Genomic DNA, 10796 nt, shown 5'->3' with positions numbered 1-10796 from the left:
CCTAGATGACGTCAGAGGCTTATCGTAGGTTGTAGACATGGATGTTTAAACCTCTTTTTTGGAATTTGTGTGCTTTCTAAGGCAAAAGACTTTTGAGGTTTTTTGAAATCATAATTTTAGAATATTTGAGGAAGAAAACGAGAAATTTTTCCTCGAAAACAGGTAATTTTGATTCATTTTGAGTCGTTTTTGAGGAATTTTGGGGAATATTTGTGTTCAAGATGGCCACCATGCCGTCAGAGGTCGGTCGGTCATTGATCCCACTGCCACCATGCGCCTTGCGCCTGGCGCAGGACATACCAACACATACTACTTTCATTCGTTACATCTGGGAGCTCGGAGATGGTGTTCCTTAGATGCTCTGCGTCGCCCTGTAGTGCCGTGGAAGCCTCCCCTAAAGCATTCTACGCTTCTGTCTACAAAGCTGATGAACGTCCACCCTTTAAGACATGCTGTATGATGGACTTCTGGAATAGAGCTCTCGCTATCTTCTTTTGTTCAATGAGTCCTAGACCTCCTTTGAGAGCAGAAATTGTTAGTTGATTTATGCTGACTTTAAAAAGGGAACCTTTCCAAATGAACCATCCGACATACTGCCTGATGCGAGCTTCAATAGATACTGGCAGTGGGAACACCTGCCCCATGTACCATAGTTGCGACAGTGAGTAGGTGTTGATAATGTATATTCTCTGAATAATATCAAGATTTCGGAGGCGGGATTCCAACAGGCTGCCACGGACCTTTTGAGCAACTGTACCCCAATTCTCTTTAATTGTCTGCCCTATGTTGCTGTTAAGGAGTATTTCAAGTGCTCGAATTGCATCCATGGATTGGAAAGGATGCGGTGGAGTGATCACATCGGATTCTGCTTTCAGGTTAAGTACGTGCGTTTTCGAGAAGTTGCATCGAGCCTGCGTAGCTTTGTGATATCCGGAGAGAATATTATGAACCGATGCTATTTCCGCCTCATTGCGCACAATGATCGTGACGTCGTCGACGTAGCCAATGCATATTAATTTATGCCCAGTAATACTCAGGCCCGAGAGAGTGGCAGAGAACATCCTTATAATGGGCTCGATGTATATCACGAAAAGCGCCATTGAGAGTGGGCACCCTTGTCTCACCGATGACAGGATCGGGAATGAGCCACCAAATCTGCCGTTCATAGACAACCTCGAAGTTAGATCCCCACGGAACGTACGTAATGTTGTCAAAAGCATTGGGGGTAAGCGTAGATTCTCAAGTACCCTGTCCAAGAACGTTCAAATCACCCTGTCAAAAGCCTTCTCGAGTTCAATGTTCAGTAGAGCTACAGCACCCGGTGTATTCTGTGCCAGCATCTGAACATCCCAAAGAGCGGTGGTGGCATGCGCATTGGAAGTTACCAGAACTGCACAGTGTTGATCAGGTCCAATAAAATCCGAGAGTACTGTTTTGATTCAATTAATATATACCTATGCAATTAATATGTAGTCAGCACAAAGAATAGTGACAGGCCTGTAATGAGTGATCTCATCCTTAGGAAGGAGAACAAAAATTCCTTCTGCCTGTGTGCGTCCCAAGTGTCCTCGTCGGACAACTGTTCGAGCCATTTCGCAGAATTGACCCTCAATTATCTGCCAATAATGCTGATAAATTTCATACAGTATACCATCTACACCAAAGGAACTTTGTTTTCGGAGCTCGACGAACAATGTGAGTGATCTCTTCCTCTGTTGGTTCTGCCACCAGTCCATTCCATGCTACGTCCCTGAGGCCGCTGTCCTAGACTTCGAGAAATCAATTTCCTGCATCAAAGTCAATGGCATGTTCGGCATAAATCTCCTTGAATAAACCCGTACATGCATCTAGAATTGCTGCTGAATCCCTAATCACTGTACCATCCGCATTCGTTATAGCGCCTATGTGTCTTTTGGTCCGCATCTTCCGCTCCCGCATGAGGGAGTGAATACTAAGCCGTTCGTGTTGGAGGGCACTCTGGGTGTTATTGAAGCTTAGTCGACTCTCCATGTCAGCTCTGTGTATAGACAATACTTTTTCCTTCAGTTGATGGGATTTCTCCCTTACGTTCGTATCCAACACTGAATGCGCACAGAGTTCTCTCAGTGCCCTTTCGTACAAGTAGAGAAAAGAGTCTAGTTCCCGACGGCGTCGTGCGCTGTGGTATTTAAACAATCTGGTGATGCCCAATTTTGACACAGTTTTCCCACCACTCAACCGCGTCCGCATATCGATGCTTGTACTGCAACCATTGTTGCCATCGCCTTCGGAAATCATCGTCCACTTCCGTTTGCCCCAGTAATCGCGTCTGTAGTCGCCAATAATTCCGTCCTGGCATTGGAGAAAATTCGGGGGCCGCCACTGTGCATACTACCGAGGCATGATCAGTCACCACCTCCAGTACCACATCATAAGTTCTGCATTGTGCCGCTGAGTTCGTGACAAATAAAAGCTGTCCAAGAGGGAGCTAGAAGAATATGCATGGAACAAATAATGCGGTGTTGGTATGTAGAGTATATCTACCATGTCTACCACCTCTATAGCTGCAACAAGTTCTTGCAGTGCGGTGTTTATTGGATAGTGGCCACCAATGTGGTCAATGGGGTTAATAATGCAATTGACATCCCCGCCTAAAATAAATCCCGTGCCATCATTCTGGATAAATGGAAAAAAATTCTGTTCTAAAAAATTCCTGCCGCTCCGCTCGGTGTTGCGTATCTGATGGAGCATAAACATTGATGCACTGACCGATAATGCTCTGTCCGGACGCACCTGAAGAGTTCAGCGCTACGAGCGTGCCAGCGATTATTCTACCGGACGTATGCTCCCTGATGTGTGTAAGCTCTAAGTGCTTATTCGTGACAATGATTGTGCCTCGACGATGAGTGCCAATGTTGGGGTAGACATTGTATTGATCAAAATATGGAAGCTGAGCTATGGCGCATTCTTGTAGAAATGACATGTCGATAGCTTGTGCACGTACAATGCAGTGTAGCACCAGGAATTTATATGAAGCTTCGATTGCGCAAATGTTAACCATCGCAATCGTTAGAACTCTGGTCTTTTACCTTTTCTCTAGTTGACATTCTTCCACTCCTACTCTGGCCCCTGGCATTGTGAGAATTGTCTTTGCATTGCTCGATCGCTAGTTTGGCAATGTGGAGCGAATGTACACGTTGTGACCGCGGACTATCTGGTGTAATGTTTTCGCAGCTTGTGGGGCTGTGACTCGCGTGAAGAGCCTTCTTATCCTTGCGCTCGCGCGAGGGCCTGTCTCTGCCACCTGCCTTCCTACGTGTGTTAGGCTTGCTTGTGTGAATCTCCTGGGAGCACTCGAACATGTCGTCACCCTCTACTTCAGTGGGTGTTCCTATGTGGGAGTCAGGGGTGGCGTTTTCGCGTTCTGTTCGGCCGTGAGGCTGTGTTGTGGTTGCGGGAGTTAGGTTGTTTAATATGACCGTCTCGTGTTTCCGTTCCATCCTATCATCCAAACTCAAAGTTTGAACCGGCATCGTTAGTGAGACGCCAAAAGTGGAGGGCCTGTCCTGTGTCTCATGCGCCTCTATAGAGTGATTGCTCTGTGCGCCACCCTGCAGTCGCTGTGCCCACGTGAGTGGCTTTGCCGCCCGCTCGCGCGGCAAAGTGGGGCAGGCCGCGCGGTGGTGGCCCGCCTGAGAACAGTTGCTGCATGTTGATATTTGGCCATCGTAAACAACAAAGCCTTTATGCCCATCGACTGTCATCGTGAGGGGAGGTGTTTATCATGTTCCATTTTCACAATGCGGACCCCGGTCTTTACTTTGAACTTCCGGTAAACACCCCACAGTTCGTAGGTTAGCGAGTGAATTTTTCCCATATGGTGTGAGAGAGTATACAATCTGTTCGTTAACTACTTATACTGGAATGTTGACTACGCGGACCAATTTCAAGTTGTCCAGAGCTAGGTCAATGTCGACATTAATGGACTCACATTAGCAGTGTGGATCTGGGACATTCCGCCGGTGTCTCTGATAATCCATTCGCAGTACAGCATAGGCGTTAATTTGACGGAGATCATCTTTGGCGCCCGTCAACTTCTACAGCATCTAACTCGTCGTCGTGAAGGCCGAGTACCTCGTTCATCCATCGTAGCAGGTCCACCGCGAGTGGCTTGGTGTGGCACTTCACCTGTAGAGTATTGGTACGCGGCGTATGCTGGCATGTGTCCATGATGACACGTAAAAATACTTGACGTTTCTGAGCGTATACTACATGTCCGGTCGCACGAAACTTAACCCGGTCTTGCACTCACAGTACGAGAGACCAGTCAGACTGAGAATTAAATAAGGTATATAAATATAAGACACATATTTAAAATTGAATATTTTTAATTTGAAGGAATAATAGCGTCACTTGTTCGAGACGGAACCGCTATTTTTTTCAGAACTATGAGGATCATGTTTCTTCGAATTGGTTCCTAAAATATCTAAGTAGTGTTAGCAGCATCATATAAATATGGGATTAATGAAATAATAACTCGTTAATATTGTGTTATTAAATACCTATATATGTAAGAGAGCTCTGCTTCCTTTGATTGGTTAATCTAATGTGATAATGGATTCAGAAGTAAATAAAGTCCAATGCCAATTGCAATCCATCAGTTTGTTACTGGACTTTAAGTAGTGCAGACTCTTTGGAATAGCCTTCTCGGGTTAATTTTTTCTGAAATGGGCCAAACATTTAGGTGTAGATCATTGACGATGAATCATTATACTTCACCGGAAATAAAGTTTAAGTCATCGCGTCCATCATCAACTAAACCCACATCACATATAGAGCCGCCAATAGCAACGCATGCTGAAAAACATGAGTGTGTGAATAATTTATCCGATATAATACTTCTATGTGACAGCTGTGGAATGTTGTTGGCGCGACGAGAACATTTTAATATCCATTGTGTGAGTTATTTCGGGATAGCTAAATGCAAATCTGAAATTTTGCGTGAATATTGTGGGCAGAAGTTGGCAAGCAGCAGTAGTGCTAGGCAAAATGAAGAGCATCATTATCTTGTGAATCCTACGTCCAAGTCACATCAGTGTGACAGATGTGGAAAGCTGTTTATACGAAAAGAAACAGTTTTAATGGACACATGAGTCACTACAATGTGTAATTTTATTCTTATTTGAGAATAACATATCTATGAAAACATCCAGCAGTTACTTATATAGGACTAGCCTTCAGTTTACGAGATATCTTCGGCTTTCAGATAATTACGACATGATATATAAGTGATGCTTTTGGAAATTATTGATCCTTAACAGCATTTAATAGATATTTACCTAAAGAGTTTATGCTCGTCGATTCATCACATGAAGTAATGTCTGACTACAAAAACCTACCAAAACACTGATAAAAATATTGTCTTCTAAGATATTTATGTTTTCGCAACTGCACTATAATTCCATAATCACCGAAGATCGACGGTCGTAATAATAAGTGTAAGAACTTTTTCCTGGTAACATGTGAGAAAACTTATTATTGGTTGTATCATATATATATATATATCGTCAAATAAAGCAGATTGTTAAATTTCTGCATTTGTTGATTCTAGCTCCTCTCATTTCATCTTCTTCTCCTTGGCTGACATCATAGCATGTAAGAATTCTATTAAATTGATTAATAGGAAATTATCACTTTATTTAAGATATGACTTCAAGACTAGAATGTTTTTCAATAATTGAATGGGAACTTTTTGGGGGGAAATGGGAAATTTTGAGGAAAAAAGGGAAAATTTCTAGGAAATTCAGGGAAAATAGTGAAATTTCCGATTAAGTGGTGACATTAGAAGTCAAAGGTCATGAGTCCTGAATACTGCTCCTGGCTCCTATGACCTCGGAGGTACATAATCATACTACTCACCTTATTAGGCGATTGTTGATTTTTAAATTTCATTCTTTCACATGGCTACTGTGCAAGAATCCGAGACGGCTCATTAATAAGCTGGTGGATTCGGAAGATCGTAAAGCGAGAAGGGGTTAATGTTTATGTTGTTTATTGTTATATTTTTTTTCAGATATCTAACTTATATATCCTGCTCGAAAGCAATCCCAAGAATTAAAAGGGATGCAGTCCATCAAGGGGCCACCTAGTCAGGTATTTGTGTTAGTGAGGACTGGTGATAAGATCGTCGCTCGCTGGTGCTTCTAGCGCAGTATCGCCCTGAGTGCAAGGTTGTGGACCGACACGCCGTCTTCTCGTCATGGATAGAGAAACTATGAGATTTCAGTGGTAATCATAACATTTTATGACAAAGAAATTAAGATGAATTTGTAAAGCAAGTCCCTTGAGTGCTTTCAAGGATTCTTTAGCAGGGTTCTAATGGCTAAATATTATTCAGAAAACGAGCTTTTTATTCATTATCAATCTTTAAAAAATACCGTTTAAAAACGAAATATGGAATTATATATGTATTCACAGGGCCGGTGCAAGGTAAATTGGCGCCCTAGGCGAAAAACCTTACTGGCGCTTCCTCCCCCCCCCCCCCCCCCGGGCCGACCACCAGCAAAAAAATTTTCCTTGCCTCAAAATACATCACGTAAGCCTAAGATTTTGTCAACAATCAAATGTAAGCAGGCTTGAGTTTTTTTATTATTTAGCTTTATAATTCTTACACACTTCAATGGAAAATACTATTTTTTTTTTTTTACAAATTCATAATTTAAAAAAATATATAACATATTAACTGCCAGAGAATCACAGTAAAGGTAGCGGCAGTACATCAATGGTTGAACTCTTAAATTACTAACACGATTACGTGCAAAATTAAAATGATCCATTTTTCATGTTCCAACAACCGTAACGTTAGTTTAAAACTGTATAAAATCATAATATTATACCGACTCTCTCTTAGTAATAGAAAATGAAAATGAAATAAATGTATTATTTAAAAATATTCCACTATAAAACATTAAGTCTATTTAAGTATGTGAGTGAATGACAGATTTTTGTTAGTGCCTAAGCGGCCCGCCTCCCTTGCTTTTGAGCTGCGTTGCAGTTGGTTAGGAATATCAGTTTATTTAGAGAGTTGCTATACTTTTTTTCAATGTACCTGTATATAAAAAGAAAACACATTCCAGAGAAGGGTTATTAAGTACATTGAAAAAACTTAATGGGCATTGGAAATGCTATTTCCGAGCCCTCCAACATGACTAGAAATTACCTTTCGCGCAGCTATATCACAAAATCTCTTATTGAGGTTGATACGATATAATTTAAACCTACAGTGAACTTTAGTACATACTTTTTTTCCAGCAATAAAATTATAGTATGACCGCTTTTCCAGCGATACAATGGCAACAATGCATGCCAGTTTAGCACCTTGCGCATAGGGGCGAAATGACACTAGGCGCGCGCGTCTGGTGGTTCTTATTGCTGCCTCGAATCTGAGCCTCCAACGTGTAAAACAGCACGAGGGAGGCAGGCCTTAGGCCTGTAGCGTTGGTGTGATGTGACATGAGATTAAGTACTGAGCAGCACTGGAATTAAAGGGTTAGGGTAAATGGGGAGATCCCCGAGAAAACCAGCACGACCAACGGCACACCTTTATGTTATAAATTAATAAATTCAAGTGCAAGAATAAATTGACAATGTTTTAACCAACCATGCATAATGAGTAAAATTTAAACCAACCATACCTGTTCCACTGTACGAAAATGTCACGTCTTCAGAGCTACTTCCATCTTGGCTTAATACACACTAAAATACGAAAACAGCCTAAACAAAATAATTTTGGATGTCAAAATTGCCTTAGGTCAACCAGTGGCACCTAAATGTACCTTTTAGGAAGAATAAAGCTCATCGGCAACTGAGAAAACTGGATGCGCATTCACTTCAAAATACAGACTGAGTCTTGTGTAGGAGCTACAGCTGGCAGCCTGGCAGTGATAACACGTATACAGTTACTGTTTGAAGGGTGTTATTCAAGATTCTGATAAAAATGTGTGATACTCTATCACGAGAAACACGAGAAAAAGAAAGGTAGTGGGGTGCCTCGCCGGTACACCTGCTGCTGCGACAAAGGACAGCACATTTAAAGTCACAACCGATGAGGGGGTGGAGGGTGGAGGCTGGAGGTATTGCCCTCCTTGGCGCCCATCCTCTAAGTTACACCATGCCCCAGTCAATTAATACCTACCACGATAAATGAGTAAAATAAGCAAAAAGAGTTCATAATTACCCCCGTCCTTGCTTTCCGGCGCCGCTTCCTGCTCGAATTACTACCCTCATCGTCTTTCAAGCATATTGATATTCATAGCCACCCAAATCACTCTCAACTTTACTTTTTTACTTATTACAAATAATAAACAGTTCACCGTGGACTATCAATAATTACTTATATCAATATAATTATTCCCAACTGTTACAAAAATCCATTTTCATCTAGTTTCAATAATCGTTTAACATATTATATCAGCTGTTATGAATCGTTCTGCGCCGCCCCCAGCTACTTGGCGCCCTAGGCGGTTGCCTAGTTTGCCTATATGGACGCGCCGGCCCTGTAGTATTCATACTCCCGCAGTGTATTCTTAAATTACTGTCGTAAACTGTCTCTGTAAGGTGCCAAAACATTATGTTTTATTTTGTTTTGTCTTATGTTTAAATATTATCTTTATTATTTTAATGGGAAAATGTTTTATTTACAACTTTTCATGGGAATAACATAACCTAATGTGTAAAATTAATTAAAAAGAAAAAAAAACTATCTCGGCATCGTGGACGCTCTGCTGTTACTAAGGGGAAGAGGAAGTTAGCGGAGGGCTGTGATTGGTCGTCAGTCGGGGAGAGGGGATCAGCCCTCGGAGGGCCTGGTATCCCAGCTCTGACGCGGCTGGCAGGATGTCAGAGACATAACTAGACTAGTTTCCACCCGGGGCAAGAAATCATCTTAGAGGCCCCCACCCCCTAAAAAAAAAAGAAAAAAAAACTAAACCAAATCCTTTTCCGACAACACCTCATATTGCCACCACATATTAATTCCACCATTGAATTAAAAAAAAAAATAGATGGTAATAAAGAGATTTGTTTGTAGTCATTTAGTTATTAATTCATCGAAAATTGGATAGTAGGCGAAAAATACAATTTATTTGACGATAAACATCTATGAATCTTTCAATAAAAATAATTATGTTCATCTGTCTTCCAACCTTTTTTTTTGTGTTCTAACACTACGATATTCAAGTAAATATCTAAATAAAAATGACTCTGCCAGTTTAACCCCCCCTCCCCTTCCTCCTAAAATGCGACTCCCAGAGCACAATCACCCTCTGCCCTCCTCTAGGACGTCACTTAGTGTTCGTCGGTGAAGGAGCTGCATGACTGGTCCGGGGCGTGACGTCGCTGTGTGTTGATGGGAAACGTATTGGTTTTCTCATCGGCGAGCTTCGCCGGACACCCACGACGGGGCGACGGCCAGGCAGTGGACTGGCCTGTCGCGACGAACTAAATATTTTTCTAGTAGCAACGGTGGAATGGATAAATTGGTGAAATAGAAACTTTTTAAATTTCGACTGTATGTAAGTTCAAAGCCCCGAAAACAGCCATGCGCATCCGCGTTTCCGTGGTGCAAAACCGAAACAATTTATTTATTTTTATTTTCCCGACTTGCACCAACTCCACGCGGATATTTTGAGCAGTTGTCAATTCAAAGGGGTTTTTATTTTCTGAAGGTCTGCACACCGTTTGTGTGACCCGATAGGGCGGGTTTTAAGGCCCTGTCTTCTCGATTGTTTGATTTTACATTTTATTGTCATTATTATAATTATTATTTTTTAAGGGCTCTTTATGCAATTATAATTCACTACTTCTCATGCATTTGTGTTCCGTCACTAACATTTTCAACATATATTGCGACACGTTTTACTTAGCGGATATATATTTAAAACAGCAATGTCCAAACAGCAAATGCATGGGATGTATCGAGATAGAATTTCAGAAAGAGCTTTCAAATAATAATAAAATGTAAAAAAAATTCAACATGGCATATCAGACCATTCCTTAAGGCCATTCTTCTTGGCTCCCCCACTGCTCATGTCCGAGAATTGTTTGGGGAGTATATCCCAGGGAGGAGGGGAAATTGGGTAAGGGGGCCTCCGTCCCCTAAAACAAAAAATTTCTCTACCTGGGGAGAGGGGGGCGCTGCATGTAAATATTTATTTTATCTCCCCTTTTTATGGTTACTAACAATTAATGGTAAAAATAAATGCTCTTATGTTTATTTTACACAGTCAACATAAAGCGTGCGCAAATTGTGTTATTCTAAAAACAAGGAAAGAACACACTATTCAAGCATCCTATCCACAGATGACTTGTTTCGGATGCCCCCACTGTGCAAAGCATCCGGAGCCAAGATTCCGCGGCCCATCGTGGGAATCCTAACAAAAGTTTAAGACCACAGGCTTAAATCAGATAAAAGTACCCTAGTTATCGAATTTCTTAGTTATAATTACATTAACATTTTGTGAATAGAGTAGACTATGACATATATATATATATATATACATATACATATACATATATATATACATATATATACACACACACATACAAACACCCAAAAAGCATTGGGATACGACAATTAGTTTTTAAATACAATTTCTTTTGAAATTAACAATGTTAATTACAAATACTTAGGGGTACGTTTTTAATAATAAAATATTTTGTAAATATTAAACTGTTTGGTTAGTTTTAGTTTGAATTTTTACCAAGTATTATGCGATACCTTATTTTTTTCCACATAATTATTTTTTCGTACATTTTGA

Source organism: Bacillus rossius, chromosome 1, assembly GCF_032445375.1.
Source record: "Bacillus rossius redtenbacheri isolate Brsri chromosome 1, Brsri_v3, whole genome shotgun sequence".
In the NCBI taxonomy this organism is placed as follows: domain Eukaryota; kingdom Metazoa; phylum Arthropoda; class Insecta; order Phasmatodea; family Bacillidae; genus Bacillus; species Bacillus rossius.
The sequence above is the reverse complement of the archived record's forward strand: the minus strand, read 5'-3'. Positions refer to the sequence as shown.